A 16438-nucleotide genomic window follows, 5' to 3' on the forward strand; every position below is an offset into this window, starting at 1 on the left:
ACATGCAAACCATAGTCATCCATAAGTACTATATGTTTTTCACATTCACTACTGAATTTTCAGCACCTAGAATTAAGTTTGACATATAGTAAATGCTAAAAAAGCTTTATTGAATATATAAATAACATACTGCATTTTTACAAACAGCTTTTATAATCAATTTGATGTGAAGCCAAAGACCTCCAGAAACATACCTTTAGTTCAATGAGGTGGATTACCTGCTAGTTGCAATGACAAATACTACACACCATGGGGAACAGTGGGACATCCCAGTAAGAAGTTATTAAAAAGGACCTACTGTAAGATCTGGGGTTTGGTTATGTGACCTTATGGAGGATTCAGAAGCACAGCTCTTTTTCTGGATTGAGTGTTGTTAGGAGCAAGGATAATTCTATAATTGAGTATCTCAATAAATCCTGTCTAGAAGGAGGGTAGACAAAAATGAGGCTAAAGTTGTACTTAATAAAGAAGTTTTACATAAATAATATGAGTAGTCACTCATATTTGCCGAAATAGGAGGTCATTTTTGTCACTTAGAAAAATTTTTTCTTCTGTGTTCAAATATCATTATTATAGAATGATCTTTATTTGTCTTAATCCATCAGGATCATAAAGTTGCCTTCTCTGATGTTGCTGTTCTAATAATTGTTTATTTTTCACAGGAGAATACGCAGGGCTAGCTAGGATTACTGGGCCAAGTCCTTGCAACACCAGGGCATGGCTAGCAGTGCCAGACAAGCTCCTAACTGTTGAGTGCTGGTTTGGTTGTTTTCAAAATTAATCTGGTATTTAAAGTTTCAATTTTGACTTTCATCTTTAAAATGTTTTCAGTAGTTAACCAAATGTAATAATTTCAAATTACATGTCAACTAGAAGCACATATTAAAGATAATTAATGAGAATTTTTAAATGGGAAGGTGGTTTGAAAGGATAAGTACCAGAACTTTAAAGTTGTTACTTACATAATTTAAGATAATGTAATGAGATTATTAAATTTTATTTTTCTGGGATTTTTCTCTGTTTTTCTAATTTAAAAGATTTCTTAAAGTGTGTGAAATGTTTCAAATAAAGTGTTAAGTGTTCAAAGTCCTCAGAACTGTATGAATAATTCCATGACAGTGATTAGGAAACAAAGTCAGGTTTGTCAGTATACGACTAATTTTAGATTAAAAAAACAGTTAAAATGAATGGAAAATCAATTTTCACAATCTCACTACCTGTGAGACAGGGTATTTTAATGTAACTATTGAAAAAAGAGGCCCCTGTAGATGTATGATTGTAAGTAGTAACAACTGAATAACATTAAGTGGAGCTGAGTGGCTTAGTGGAGGAAGGAAAAAGAAAATGTCGAGATTTATGACTCCAAATTAGAGCCCCTCAGGCTTTCTGCAGGTTTCCACAGGCTTTGTTTCAAGACTATATTTGCAGGGCTTATGTTCCAGGATGCATTCATTCTTAGAGGCTTTTAAAGTGGCAACAGGAGTGATTTATAAGAGCTGAACAGTGTGCTCGAATGTAAGAATAAGAAAAGCAAGGCAGCAGGGGAAGTGAACTACTAATGGATATTCATAACGATCTACTTCAATATCTGATTAGGAATATGAAATTTCTAAATTTATTGTTCTCTTTTGTCTGTCAGTGGGAGTACTGTCAATTCCAAAGTATGAGACCATAAAAAAATTATATAATAGGAAAAGATAAACCTGAAATGAACAACAAAAGGTAAATATATGCTTTCATTCATGTCGATGTAACAGATATTTACCAAGTGCCTACAAGAACCATGCTAGAGCCTGGGATTACAAAGACTAAGAAAATAAGTTTTGTCAGAAATAACTATGCATTCAGGGTGAAGGGATGGAGAGGAAGTAGGGAATATTTAAACAGGCACTATCCCATGCTATCTATATTAATTTTCAATCACTGCTATAATGAGTTACCACAAACCTAGTGGCTTAAAACAACACAAATTTCACACCTGTAATTCCAGCACTTTGAAAGGCCAAGGCAGGTGCATCACCTAAGGTCAAGAGCTCCAGACCAGCCTGTCCAACATGGTGAAACGCTGTCTCCACTAAAAATACAAAAAGTAGCCAGACGTGGTAGTGCACACCTGTAATCCCAGCTACTAGGGAGGCTGGGGCAGGAGAATCGCTTGAACCTGGGAGGTTGAGTTTGCAGTGAGCCGATATTGTGTCACAGTACCCCAGCCTGGACAACAGAGTGAGATCCCATCTAAATAAAAACACACAAATTTATTATTTTGCAGTTCAGAAAGTCAGGAATCTAAAATAGATCTCACAGGGCTAAAATCAAGGTGTATGCAGGGCTTTGTCCTTTGTGGAGGATCTAGGGCTGAACCAGTTTTCTTGCCTTTTCTAGCTAAAGACTGCCTGCATTCCTTGCCAGGTGAATCATTTTTTAAAGTATAAAAAGTTCAAATATTTTAAAATTTCTCAAGTAGCCTTTATTTTGTAGAGCAGTTTTTATGTTCACAGCAAAATTGAGAAGGTACAGAGATTTCCCATATTCTAACCCCAATCTCAACACATGCATAGTCTCCTCTATTATCAACATCCCCCACCAACAGAGTGGTAATTTTCCTTTTATACAATCGATGAGTCTACATTGACTGATCATTATCACCCAGAGTCCATAGTTTTCACTGGGGTTCCCTCCTGGTGTTGTACATTCTATGAATTTAGACACATGTATAATGACATGCATCTATCATTTCAGTACCATACAGGGAAGGTTCACTGCCCAGTGTATCCCATGTGCTCTGTTGATCTCTCCCACACCCCATTCCTGGCAAACACCGATCTTTGCACTGTCTCCACAGTTTTGCTTTTTCCAGAATGTCATATAATTGGAATAGTACAGTGTGTAGCCTCTTGAGATTGGCTTCTTTCACTTAGTAATATGCATTTACATTTCTTCTTGACTTTTAATGGTTTGAATTTCCATTTTCTGGATGTACCAGTTAATTTATTCACCTACTGAAGGACATCTTGGTTGCTTCCAAGTTTTGGCAATTATGAATAAAGTTGCTATAATCATCTATGTGCAGGTTTTTGTGTGGACATAAATTTTCAACTCCCTTGGGTAAACACCAAGCAGTGCAATTACTGAATCATTCAGTAAGAATATCTTTAGTTTTGTAAGAAATTACCAAATGTCTTTCACCATGGCTGTACCACTTGTTATTCCCACCAGCAATAAATGAGAGTTCTTGTTGCTCCACATCCTCCCCAGCATTTGGAGATGACAGTGGTCTGAATTTTTGCAATTCATTTTAATTTACATTTCCCTGATATCATATGATGTGGAGCATCTTTCCATATGCTTATTTGCCAGTAGTATATCTTCTGTGGTGAGGTGTCTAGTAAAGTCTTTGGCCCATTTATTAATAATGTTGTTTGTGTTCTTCTCATCAAGTTTTTACAGTTCTTTGTACATTTTGGATAACAGTTCCTTGAATGGGACTTTTCTTGCAAATATTTAACCCCACTCTATGGCTTATCTTTTCATTATTTTGACGTTGTCTTTCACAGAGCAGAAATTGTTTAATTTTAATGAAGCCCAACTTATCAATTCTTTCTTTCATGGATCGGGGCACCCAAGGTCATCTCGATTTTCTCCTAGGTTATATTCTAGGAGTTTCATAGTTTCACGTTTTACATTTAGGACTGTAATCCATTTAAATTAATATTTGTGAGGGAAATAAGGTCTGTGTCTAGATTTAACCTTTTGCATGTGGATGTCCAATTGTTTCAGTATCGTTTATTGAAAGGACTATTTTTGTTCCATATTGCTTTTGTTTCTTTGTCAAAGATGAGCTGAGTGTATTTATTTAAGTCTATTTCATTTTCATTGATCTATATGCCTGTTTTTTGGGGTTTTTTGGTCATTAATACATTGTCTTGATTGTTTTGGTTTTTTAGTATGCTTTGAAATCGGGTAGTATCAGTCTTTAACTTAGTTCTTCCTATGCAATATTGTGTCGACTATTCTGGATCTTTTGCATTTCCACATAAACTTTATAATCAATTGGTTGATATCCACAAAATAAGTTGCTAGGATTTTGATGGAGAATGACATTGAATCTATAAAGTTGAAAATAACTCACATCTTGGTACTATTGAGTCTATCAATGAATATAAAATATCTTTATTTAGTTAGTTCTTTGATTTCTTTCTACAGAGTTTTGTAGTCTTTCTCAATAAGTCTTGAACATACTTTGTTAGATTTATATCTACATATTCTGTTTTTTTGTGCTCATGCGAATGGTATTTTGTTTCTAATTTTAAATTTTATTTGTTTATTGCTGGTATATAGAAAGGCGATTTACATTTAAGTATCAATCTTGTATCCTGCACCTTGCTGTGATAGCTTATTAGTTCCTGAAGTTTTCTGCATTCTTTTGAGAGATTTAGTCTTTTTCATATTGCATTACTTTGCCATTGAATCTTCTGCTTCCATCTTCCATCTTTTAAAGACCCTGTGATTATATCAGGCCCACCTGAATAATCCAGGATACTTTTCCTGTTTTTAAGGTCAGCTGGTTAGCAACTTTAATTCTATCTGCAAGTTTAATTAGCTTTGTCCATGTAACGTAATGTAGTCACATGTTGTGGGGATCAGGATGAACATCTTTATGCGTTTGTCGGGGCAGGGTGCAGGCATTATTCTGCCTACCACTCTTGCTTAGAGGTATGTATGAACAATGTGTTTTCAGAACTGAATGACGAAGGTGGGCATAGTCATTCGGGCCTCCCTGTCTGTTTTGTTCAAGTTACTGTACAAGATGTCTAAAATTCGTGGCTGAGGTAGCAAAGGCAATATCATCTTTTTAAAAATTAAAGTCCTAAGTCCTTTTCTTTTATAATTTCTTGTGACTATTTTTCATAATCTTCCCTTTATTTATAAAGTATTTTTCTAAGTTCAAAAGAAAACATTTGCTATGTCTTTATTTAAATAATGATATTTTCCTTCCATAATCAGTTTATTTTTAAAAATTATTGGTTTCAAATTACTTTCTTTGGACACCACCCTATGCTACTATAAATTATCATCAAATACATATTAAATACCAAGCCAAGAATGATCAAACTCCTAGACATAGACGAGGAGAAGTATTTACCATATTGAATGTATGCCATTTTATGTATTTTTAGTTTAATTGTGAGCTTCTCAAGGGCAGGGCATGAATTTTTGTGCTGATTTTTCTCATTCCATACACATAGTAGAATATTTCTTCATAATTGTGAGTTTCTCAAGGGTAGGAGCTGAGTTTTTGTGATTATTCTTCTCATTCTCCACATATAGCATAACGTTAAGCACATACTATATGCTCAAAAATGCCGACTGTATACATGACTAGACAATATAATCTGTTTTCCTAGACTTTTGTATATATAAAGATTTGATTTCAAAATGGAAAGTTTTGGAGTTTTCAGTTTAATAGGTGCAATAGCCTGAGAAATCATTAGAAAGCAGAAAAATTATGAACCTTTTATACTTCAGTGTCATAGTAGGTTCTTGGAATGCAAATCTCTGTCAAACCACTTTTCAATGGTTGCTGGAGTGGACAGTGGAGGGGGCAGGATGGCTAGACATTATTTCTATGAAGTGTCATAAGCTCCTTCCATTCTTTGTAATCCACATGGGCTCCTGTTTTCCCAGACTGATTCATGGTGACACAATGTTTCCATGGAAACTAGATGTGAAGATTCCCTGCCATTTCTTAGCCATGGCTGCCCTATTGACCTGTCTTCACTTTTCAGAGCTTCTGTACCTCAGGAGGTAGTTATTTGCACTCCCAGAAAATTTTCGCCAAGGCCCTGTGCTTGCCATCTCTTAGTTCACTTCCTGGCACCACATTCTGAAATTGAGATGTTGGAACGACTCTCTGACCTTCTCTGCTGCCTAGCAGTTGTCATTTCTGTTCTTTCCATCTCTCTTTGTATCCAGAATCATAAATCAGACTCTGGTATGTCATGAATCCTGGATATAAGTCTGTATATCTGCAATCTGCCCAGTTCGTTCCCACCACCTCTAGAGCTGTCACTGCAGCCAAAGCCACACCATTTTTCACTTAGACAATCCTAATAGTCTCCCAACATACCTTTGTCTCCCAACATACATAGTCAGCTGAGTAGCCAGAGCTACCCTTCGCAGATGAAATCAGAAAATTTACTTCTCTGCTTAAAACCCAGCAATAGGTGTTTTTCATTTATTTCAGGGTAAATCTTTCCAAGAGCCTACAAGGGCCCATCTAGCCTGGCCCTGTTACCGCTCTGAGCTTTCTTTGAAATAGGGTAAGAGTTCCTAGAAGTCATGGCTGTGTCCTCCTCCTCTTTATGGCATCAGCATTTTGCACACCGCCTGGTAAACAGAGCTTAACTATGCTTCTTTACATGCTTTCTTGAATACATACCTCAAATTTTTAGGGATGAGTTAGTTTCCAATGGTCTTCCTGCATCATTCCCTCTATCTTTGTCTGACAACACACATCTTGAGCTGTGGGGAATCAGGGTTGATGAGGATCTCACAGCCATGTGCAAGAGTGACCAAGGCCCAAGAATCAAGCCCTGAATCTGGCAGTGACCAGTTAAACAACTGCCAGCCATTTGATTTGACATTAATATTTCAGCTGAAGTTATCTTGCAAATATTAATTATTTTTCATTTAAGGATCAAATTCTCCTTTATGGCACTACAATATCACTAACACATTTCTAGTAAAATTATTCATATATTTTCACTTGGTACTCAGTTAAAAAACATTAATATCATATAATGTAACATTTCTTATTATCTTGTTACTAAACCTCAGTAATGTAATAGTGTCTTAGAGCAATAGGCTGTATCTTAGTTATGTAAATACCATAAACCCAATGGAATGGAAATCCACATTTTACTAGAAATTATCATAATAGAAACTTTTCAAAAATTATGTACTGAAGCAGTTACTTGAGACTGTATATTGTGGAAGATTTATATTTATAAAGTTTAAAGTATTTCAACATACTGGCCCAACTTTCCTCCATTGTGAAAAGCATGTAAATATTTATACATTAAATGGTGTGGGGTAAAAGTATTGTTACAGTAAACATATTGATCATGTAGATTTTTTTTTACCTTTGTAATATACATTTAAAAATTCTTGGCAGCTTTAAACTTGAGGAAACAGACTATTTTTCCCTTTGTCTTGGAAGATTCCTTTTTCTTTAAATTTTATATAAAAGAAGAAAAAAGGACTTAACATAAGCTCCCTAAAACAGTTTCAACAGCTTTACTGATATATAATTCACACACCGTAAGATTTACATATTTAAAGGGTACAATATAATGGTTTTAATTATGTTTACAGGCTGTACAGCCATCAGCACAATCAATTTAGAACATTTTCTTCTTTTCTGTTGTTTTTGAGATGGAGTTTCGCTATTATTGCCCAGGCTGGAGTACAGTGGTGCGATCTTGGCTCACTGCAACCTCCGCCTCCCAGGTTCAAGTGATTTTCCTGCCTCAGCCTCCCAGATATCTGGGATTACAGGCATGGACCACCACATCCGGCTAATTTTGTATTTTTAGTAGAGACGAGGTTTCACCATGTTGGCCAGGCTGGTCTCGAACTCCTGACCTCAGGTGATCCACCCACCTCGGCCTCCCAAAGTGCTGGGATTACAGGTGTGAGCCACTGCGCCTGGCCAATCTACATTCTCTCTACAAAGATTGGTCTATACTTGACATTTCATATAAACGAGACTATACAATATATGATTTTTTGTGACTGGCTTCTTGCACTTAGCGCAATGTGTTCGGGGTTCATCCATGTTGTGACATGTATCATCAGTATTTGACTCATTTTTATTGTCTAAAAATATCCCCTTCGTTGATGGACACTTGGGTTGTCCCTGTATTGGGGCTATTATTAAAAGTGCTCCTTGAACTTTCCTGTAAAAGTTTTTGTGTGGTATGTTTTTGTTTATCTTTTGTGCATTACCTAGCAGTGGAGTTGCTTGGTCATGTAACTCTATGTTTAACCTTTTAAGTTTCTGCCAGACTGTTTCCAAAGTGGCTACAATATTTTGCATTCTCACCAGCAATGTATCAGTTCCAATTTAACTACATCCTTGTTAACACTTATCATTGGCAATCGTTTTGTTTACAACCAACCTAGTGGGTGTAAAATGGTATCTAATTGCAGTTTTGATTTACATTTCCCCAATGACTAATAATGGTGAACAACATTTTATGAGCTTATTGTCCATTTCTACAATCTCTTTGGAGAAATGTCTACTCAGATCCTTCACCCATTTTTTAAATTGGGTGATCATTTTTAAAATTATAAAGTTCTGTATTCAGGACATAGGCATGGGCAAGGACTTCATGTCTAAAACACCAAAAGCAATGGCAACAAAAGCCAAAATTGACAAATGGGATCTAATTAAACTCAAGAGCTTCTGCACAGCAAAAGAAACTACCATCAGAGTGAACAGGCAACCTACAAAATGGGAGAAAATTTTCGCAACCTACTCATGTGACAAAGGGCTAATATCCAGAATCTACAACGAACTCAAACAAATTTACAAGAAAAAAACAACCCCATCAAAAAGTGGGCAAAGGACATGAACAGACACTTCTCAAAAGAAGACATTTATGCAGCCAAAAGACACATGAAAAAATGCTCACCATCACTGGCCATCAGAGAAATGCAAATCAAAACCACAATGAGATACCATCTCACACCATTTAGAATGGCAATCATTAAAAAGTCAGGAAACAACAGGTGCTGGAGAGGATGTGGAGAAATAGGAACACTTTTACACTGTTGGTGGGACTGTAAACTAGTTCAACCATTGTGGAAGTCAGTGTGGCGATTCCTCAGGGATCTAGAACTAGAAATACCATTTGACCCAGCCATCCCATTACTGGGTATATACCCAAAGGACTATAAATCATGCTGCTATAAAGACACATGCACACGTATGTTTATTGTGGCACTATTCACAATAGCAAAGACTTGGAACCAACCCAAATGTCCAACAATGATAGACTGGATTAAGAAAATGTGGCACATATACACCATGGAATACTATGCAGCCATAAAAAATGATGAGTTCATGTCCTTTGTAGGGACATGGATGAAATTGGAAATCATCATTCTCAGTAAACTGTCACAAGGAGAAAAAACCAAACACTGCATGTTCTCCCTCATAGGTGGGAATTGAACAATGAGAACACATGGACACAGGAAGAGGAACATCACACTCTGGGGACAGTTGTGGGGTGGGGGGAGGGGGGAGGGATAGCATTAGGAGATATACCTAATGCTAAATGGTGAGTTAATTGGTGCAGCACACCAGCATGGCACATGTATACATATGTAACTAACCTGCACATTGTGCACATGTACCCTAAAACTTAAAGTATAATAATAATAAAATAAACGAGAAAAAAATAAAATTATAGAGTTCTAAGAATTCCTTAAATATTCCAGGTAGAAATCTAAATACATAATTTGTCAATATTAATATTTTATCCCCATTCTGTTCATTATCATTTTCCCCTTAATAGTATTGTTTGAAGCACAAAAGCTTTTAGTTTTGATGAAGCTTATTTTATCTATTTTTGGCTTTGTCTAACCCAAGGTCACAAGGATTTGTTCCTATATTTTGTTGTATAAGCTTTATAATTTTAGCTTTTACTTATAGGTCTATAATCCATTTTGAGTTAATTGTTTTGTATGATATGAGGAAGGAGTCCAACTTCATTCTTTTGCACATGGAAATCCAGTTGTCCCTGCATTGTTTGTGAAAAGACTGTTCTAACCCCACTGAATTGTTTTGGCACTCTTGTCACAATCCATTGACCATAAAAGTAAAGTATTCTTTCTGGACTCTATAGAGATGGGGTTTCACCATGTTGCCCAGGCTGGTCTTGCACTCCTGAGCTCAAGTGATCCACCTGCTTTGGCCTCTCAGAGGGCTGGGATTACAGGAGCGAGCCACCGTGCCTGGTCTCTATTCTATTCCATGGATCCATATGTTTATCCTTATGCCAGTATCAGACTGCCTTGGTTATCGTAGCTTTACAATAAGTATTGAAGTCAGTAAGTGTAAGTTCTGCAATCTTTTTCAAGATTGTTATAGCTCTTCTATGTCTCTTGGATTTCCGTATACTTTTCTCCAAACAGTTTATTTCATACACAATAGATAATACATTTGAATATCTATCATTTCATGAAAGAGTCTTGGTAGTTCTTAAGTTTTATTTGAACAGATTACCCAGTTCACTGCCTGTCTTCAGTGGAAAACACAGTATGTCAAGCTTGCTGAGATTTACATTAGCGTTTCCAAGGAGTCAGAATTAATTTTTAGACAACTAATCTATCATTTATTACTCATATTAAGTCTCTCTCATATCTTATTATTTCTCACTAAACTCTTTTTATCAAACAGGAATTGTGCCTGCCACAGATGTTATGAGAGTTCAGGTCCTCTTCTAAGATACTCTAGATCAGTGTCTTTATGTCATTTTGTTATTTTTATGTAGTTTATATTTAATCAGTCAATGATTTTTCGAACCTGTCTTTATGTCTTTAAAAAAATTTGGCCCTACATGAATTTTTATATATGTCTCATAATGCTAACTCTGAAAAACATCAAATTTCAAAGGTATATCTGTTTCTAAAACTGTTTCTAGAGGAAATGGAAAGGTAGTTTATAACTGAGGCAATCTAGGACATCTTTACTCATATAATGAAAGCAGCTTTACTTCTTTTGATTAGCACGATAATTGTTTGCCATCTCTGCATAGTTATAAAGAGGTCATAGCTAAAAATAATAATTTACCCTTTACTATGCAAATAAAACACTGAAGTTAATAATTCTGGGTATTTCAAGAGAATGGAAAATAGAACATGGTGTGCCTTGTTTTATGTTGCTTAAATTAATGAAAGGCAAAATTCTCTCTGGAAAAGGCTTCTCTAAATACATAAGTAAAGCAATTATTTAAAAATAATAATTGTTCTTTTTCAAAGCTTAAGTGTGAAAGAAGGAATAGCTGTGCAGAGGTAAGAACATATAGCAATTGGTTAAAACACATAATCAAAGAAAGGGTTTTTTTTTTAATCACTCTCTGATGATGACTTTGACTTTTCTTTGGTTTGTATTAATTTATAAAAGAGTTGTTTTTTCCTTGGCTCTCTCAAAAAATATTTCATTATTCTCAACCAAATATAAATTGTTTGCTTAGAGCAGTGCTTCAAAAATTTTAATGTTCATATCAGTAACCACATAGTTTTATTAAGATGCAGACTCTGATTCAAGATGACTGGGGTGAGGTCTGAGCATCTGCATTTTTAACAAGCCCACAGGTGATGCCAACATGGTAGGTAGCAACAACGTAAAAGGATATATGATTCCAAGAACTCACCTTTCATAATTAGACATGTGTATCTTGAGAAGACTCTACAAGTTCTATAATATATTATCTCTATTAAACAGTTTGTTATGTGTCTTCTAGGGATAAATTAGGCATACAGGATAGTATTTATTGATTTTTAAACACAAAGAGTAGCATCTGCCAGGATTCTGTACTTTTTTCCATTTAATATATATTGGAGAATGTTGAAGTCATTTTCTTTCTTCCAGACTACTTTCTAAATCACTGGTGCTTATAGAAAGATATGCTATTAAATTTGTCTTTGAATCATGTAGCCAGCTAGCCTCTTGGATTCTGTTATTTTTTATGATTTTTTCCATTCAATTCTCTAGAAGTTTTCAGTTGTATTATATCAACCTCAAATAAAGATAATTTTATTTTCTCTTTCAATATTTGTATACTATTTATTTTATTCTCTTGGGTATTAATTATAGAAAAGTATTAAATTGTAGTGATGATAAAGGTAACTTTGTCTTATATTTGACTTGAATGGGAATGCTTCTGCTTTTCATTTTAGGCATGACACTGAATTTAGGAATTCTCCCAATAAATATCTCTATGTTCTGTCTCTGTCATCTCTTTCACCCCCTCTCTTTCTCTCTCTCTCTCCCTCTCATGTGTGTCTTTGTGTATGTATATTTATGTGTATATGCATATGAATGGATTTATATTTGTATAGAAATATTAAATATGCATCTACTCCTTTATATTATAAATGCTTAAAACTAAGATTGAATATTGTATTTTGTTAAATAACTTTCCAGCATATGGAAATAATTTCTCATAAATATGATATTCTGTTGAATTATATATTTCATAATAGTGAACCTTTTTTCATCCTTGTTATGTACTCCACGTGGTCATAGGCTAATGCTGACCTTTTGTTAATAATTGTATTGAGGTAAAATTCATGTACAACAAACTTCATATATATTAAATATACAATTTCACAAAACTTGAAAAATGTATACACCTGTGAAAACCATCATCACAATCAAGATATAAAATATTTACTTTCCATTGAAAAGTTTTCTCATGTGTCTTCAAAATTCACTGTTCCCTCCACCCCAGATTCCAAGCAACTGCTGATCTGCTCTCTTTATACATTTGTTTTCATTGTTAGAATTTTATATTTTATATAAATGAAAACATATAGTATGTATACTTTTCTGTCTGCTTCTTTCACTTGACATTATGCTTTTGAAATTATTTTGTTGTGTCTACAAGTAGTTCAGTCTTGCTTATTGTTGACTAGTGTTCACTGTATGAATATACTATATTTTTTTTACTCACATGTCAGTGGACGAACATTCCCCCCCTAGGTTGTAGTAATTACAGATAAAATTGTTATGAGCATTCACGTACAAGTCTTTTTGTAAACATAGACTGTTCTATTCTTAAGTAATTACCTATGAGTTATATAGCTGGTAACATTATGGATGTATATTTACGTTTTTTGAAATTGCCCGACTATTTTTCAAAAAGGTTGCACCATTTTATTTCCACCAGTAAAGTATAAAAATTGCTCAACATTCTTGCCAGCTCTTGATGGCCTGGGTTTTTTTTTTAAATTTTAGTATTTCCAATAGGTGAGTAGTAGTATCTCACTGTGGATTTAGTTTACACTTCCTGATGACACTGAACATCTTTTCATGTGTGCATTTTGGCCACTTGTAAACTGAATTTTCAGAAATATCTGTTCAAATATTTTACCTGCTTTTGTATTGATTCATTCTTCTTATTATCATTGAGGCTTAAGAGTTATTTAAATATGCTATTTAAATATTCTGGATATAAGTCCTTTGTGTTATATATAATTTGCAAAGATTTTTCTCCTAGTTTATGAGTGGCTTTTTCACTTTTTAACTCAAATAATTATTTTTTAAACCTTTGTATAACATTCAATTTATTGATTTTTAAATATTTTTGTGGTCTGAGTGTTCTATCTAAAACACTTTTTCGTATCTCAAAGTTGCAAAGCTTTTTCTCATATTTTGTCTTCTAGATTCTCTATAGTTTTAACTTTATATTTAAGTACATCATCAATTTATAGTCAATTTTTGTATATGGTACAATGTAAAAGTTGATTTTTTTCCAAATAGGTAACTAATCATTCCAACACTGTTTGCTAAGGAGACTTTCTTTCCCCATGAGATTCTCCCACCAATATTGTTGATCATATATATTTAGCACCATTTTGAGTTCTCTGGTCTATCTCATTTATCTCTATGTATTTTACCCACCAATACAAAATTATTTCAGTTGCTAGAGCTTTCTAATACAGGCATACCAAGTTTTATTGACCTTCACTGTATTGCACTTTACAAATACTGTGTTTTGCTTTTCTCGCTCTCTCTCTGTCTCTTTTTTTTTTTTTTTTTTTTTTTTTGTATAAATAGCTAAGAAAGAGAAGACTGTTCCTGGTTTCAAAGTTTTAGAGGACAGGCTAACTATCTTTTCAGGAACTAATGCAGCTGTTGATTTTTAAGTTGAAGTTAATGCTTATTCTGAAGGTTTGAGGCAACGCTACATTGAGCAACTTTATCAATACCATTTTTCCAACAGCATGTGCTTACTTCTTGTCTGTGTGCCACATTTTGATATTTTTACTATATTTCAAACTTTTCATCATTATTTAATTTGTTATGGTAATCTGTGATCAGTAATTTTTGATGTTGCTATTGTAATTGTTTGGGGGCACCATGAACTATGCCCATATCAGTAAGGTGGCGAATGTAATAGACAAATGTAGTGTGTGTTCTGACTGCTCCACTGAATGGGTGTTCTCCCAGCTCTCTTCTTTTCCTCAGGCCTCCCTATTTTCTGAGATACTACATTATAGAAATTAATCCAATTAATAATCCAATAATAGCCTGTAAGTGTTCAAGTGGAAGGAAGAATTGCATGTCTCTCACTTTAAATCAAAAGTTAGAATTAATTAACCTTAGTGAGAAGAGTATGTTGAAAGCCAAGACATACTTAAAGCTAGGACTCTTTCACCAAACAGCAGAGATGTGAATGCAAAGGATAAGTTCTTGAGGGAAATTAAAAGTGTTTATCCAGTGAACACACGAATGATAAGAAAGTGAAACAGCTTTATTGCTGACATGGAAGTTTTAGGGGTCTGGATAGAAGATCAAACTATCCACAGTATTTTCTTAAGCCAAAGCCTAGGCCAGAGCAAAACTCTCTCTTCAATGCTATGAAGGCTAAGAGAGGTGAAAAAGCTGCAGAAGTTTTCGAAGCTAGCAGAGGTTGATTCATAAGGTTTTAAAAAAGAAGCTGTCTCCATAACACAAAAGTGCAAACTAGATAACAGATTTTTAATATAGACAAAACAGACTTTTACTAGAAGAAGATGCCATCTAGGTCTTTCATAGCTAAGAGAGAGAAGACTATTCCTGGTTTCAAAGTTGCAGAGGTCAGGCTATCTTTTCAGGGGCTAATGCAGCTGTTGATTTTTAAGTTGAAGTTAATGCTTAATCTGAAAATTCTAGGGCACTTCAGGGTGATGCCAAATCTACTCCACCTGTGTGCCATAAATGGTACAACAAAGCCCGCATGACAGAACGTGTTTATAGCATGGTTTCCTGAATATATTTTTTGTGGGAAAAATTCTTTATTTAATAAATGGTGCTGGAATAACTAACTAGTAATATGTAGAACACTTAAACTGAACCCCTTAATTACACCATATACAAAAATCAACTCAAGAAAAATTAAAGACTTAAATGTAAAACATAAAATTATAAGAAACCTTGCAAGATAACATAAAAGCTACCATTCTAGACATAGAAACCTGCAAACACTTCATGATGAAGCTACCAAAAGCAACTGCAACAAAAGCAAAAGTTGACAAATGGGACCTATTTAAACTAAAGAGATTCTTGACAGCAAAGGAAACTATCAACAGAGTAAGCAGACAACATACAGAATAAAAGAAAATATTTGCAAACTTTGCCTCTGACAAAGGTCTAATATCCAGAATTAATAAGAACTTAAACAAGTTTACAAGAAAAAACCAAACCTCATTAAAAAGTAGGCAAAAAACATGAATAGATGCTTTTCAAAGGAAGACATACATGTGACTAACAAGCATATGAAAAACAAAGCTCATTGGTGTTCATGAAAGAAATTAAAAAGAAGCCAGGCATGATGTCTCACACCTGTAATCCCAGCACATTGGGAGGCTTAAGCAGGCAGATCACAAGGTCAGGAGTTCGAGACCAGCCTGTCCAATATGGTGAAACCTTTTCTCTAATAAAAATACAAAAATTAGGTTTCCTGAATATTTTAAGCCAATTGTTGAGACCTACTACTCAAAAAAGGGATTCATTTCAAAATGAATTACTGTTCATTAACAATGCACTTGACCACTCAGGAACTCTGATGGAGATGTACAAAGAGATTAATTTTGCTTTTATGCATGATAACACAACATCTATTCTGTAGAACATGGATCAAGGGAGCTTTTTTACTTTCAAGATCTATTATTTAAGAAATACATTTCATGAGATGATAACTACCATAGATAGTGATTCCTCTGATGAATCTGGGCAAAGTAAATTGAAAACCTTCTGGAAAGAAGTTGCCATTTTAGATGTCATTAAGAACATTAGTGATTTATGGGAGGTGGTCAAAATATCAACATGAACAGAAGTTTGGAAGAAGTTGATTGAAACCATAATGGATGACTTTAAGGGATTCAAGAATTCAGTGGAGGAAATAACTGCAGATGTGGAAGTAGCAAGAAACTAGAATAAGAAGTAGATGTGACTGAATTGCTGCAATCTCATCATAATATTTGAATAGTCAAAAACTGTTTTTTTATGGAAGAGCAAAGAAAGTGGTTTCTTGAGTTGAAATCTACTCCTGGTGAGGATGCTTTGAATATTGTTAAAATGACAACAAAGGATTTAGTTTAGACTGTTATATAAACTTAGTTGACAAAGCAGTGGCAGGATTTGAGAGGACTGATTGCATTTTTT

Source organism: Pongo abelii, chromosome 14 (genome assembly GCF_028885655.2).
Source record: "Pongo abelii isolate AG06213 chromosome 14, NHGRI_mPonAbe1-v2.0_pri, whole genome shotgun sequence".
Taxonomy (NCBI): Eukaryota; Metazoa; Chordata; class Mammalia; order Primates; family Hominidae; genus Pongo; species Pongo abelii.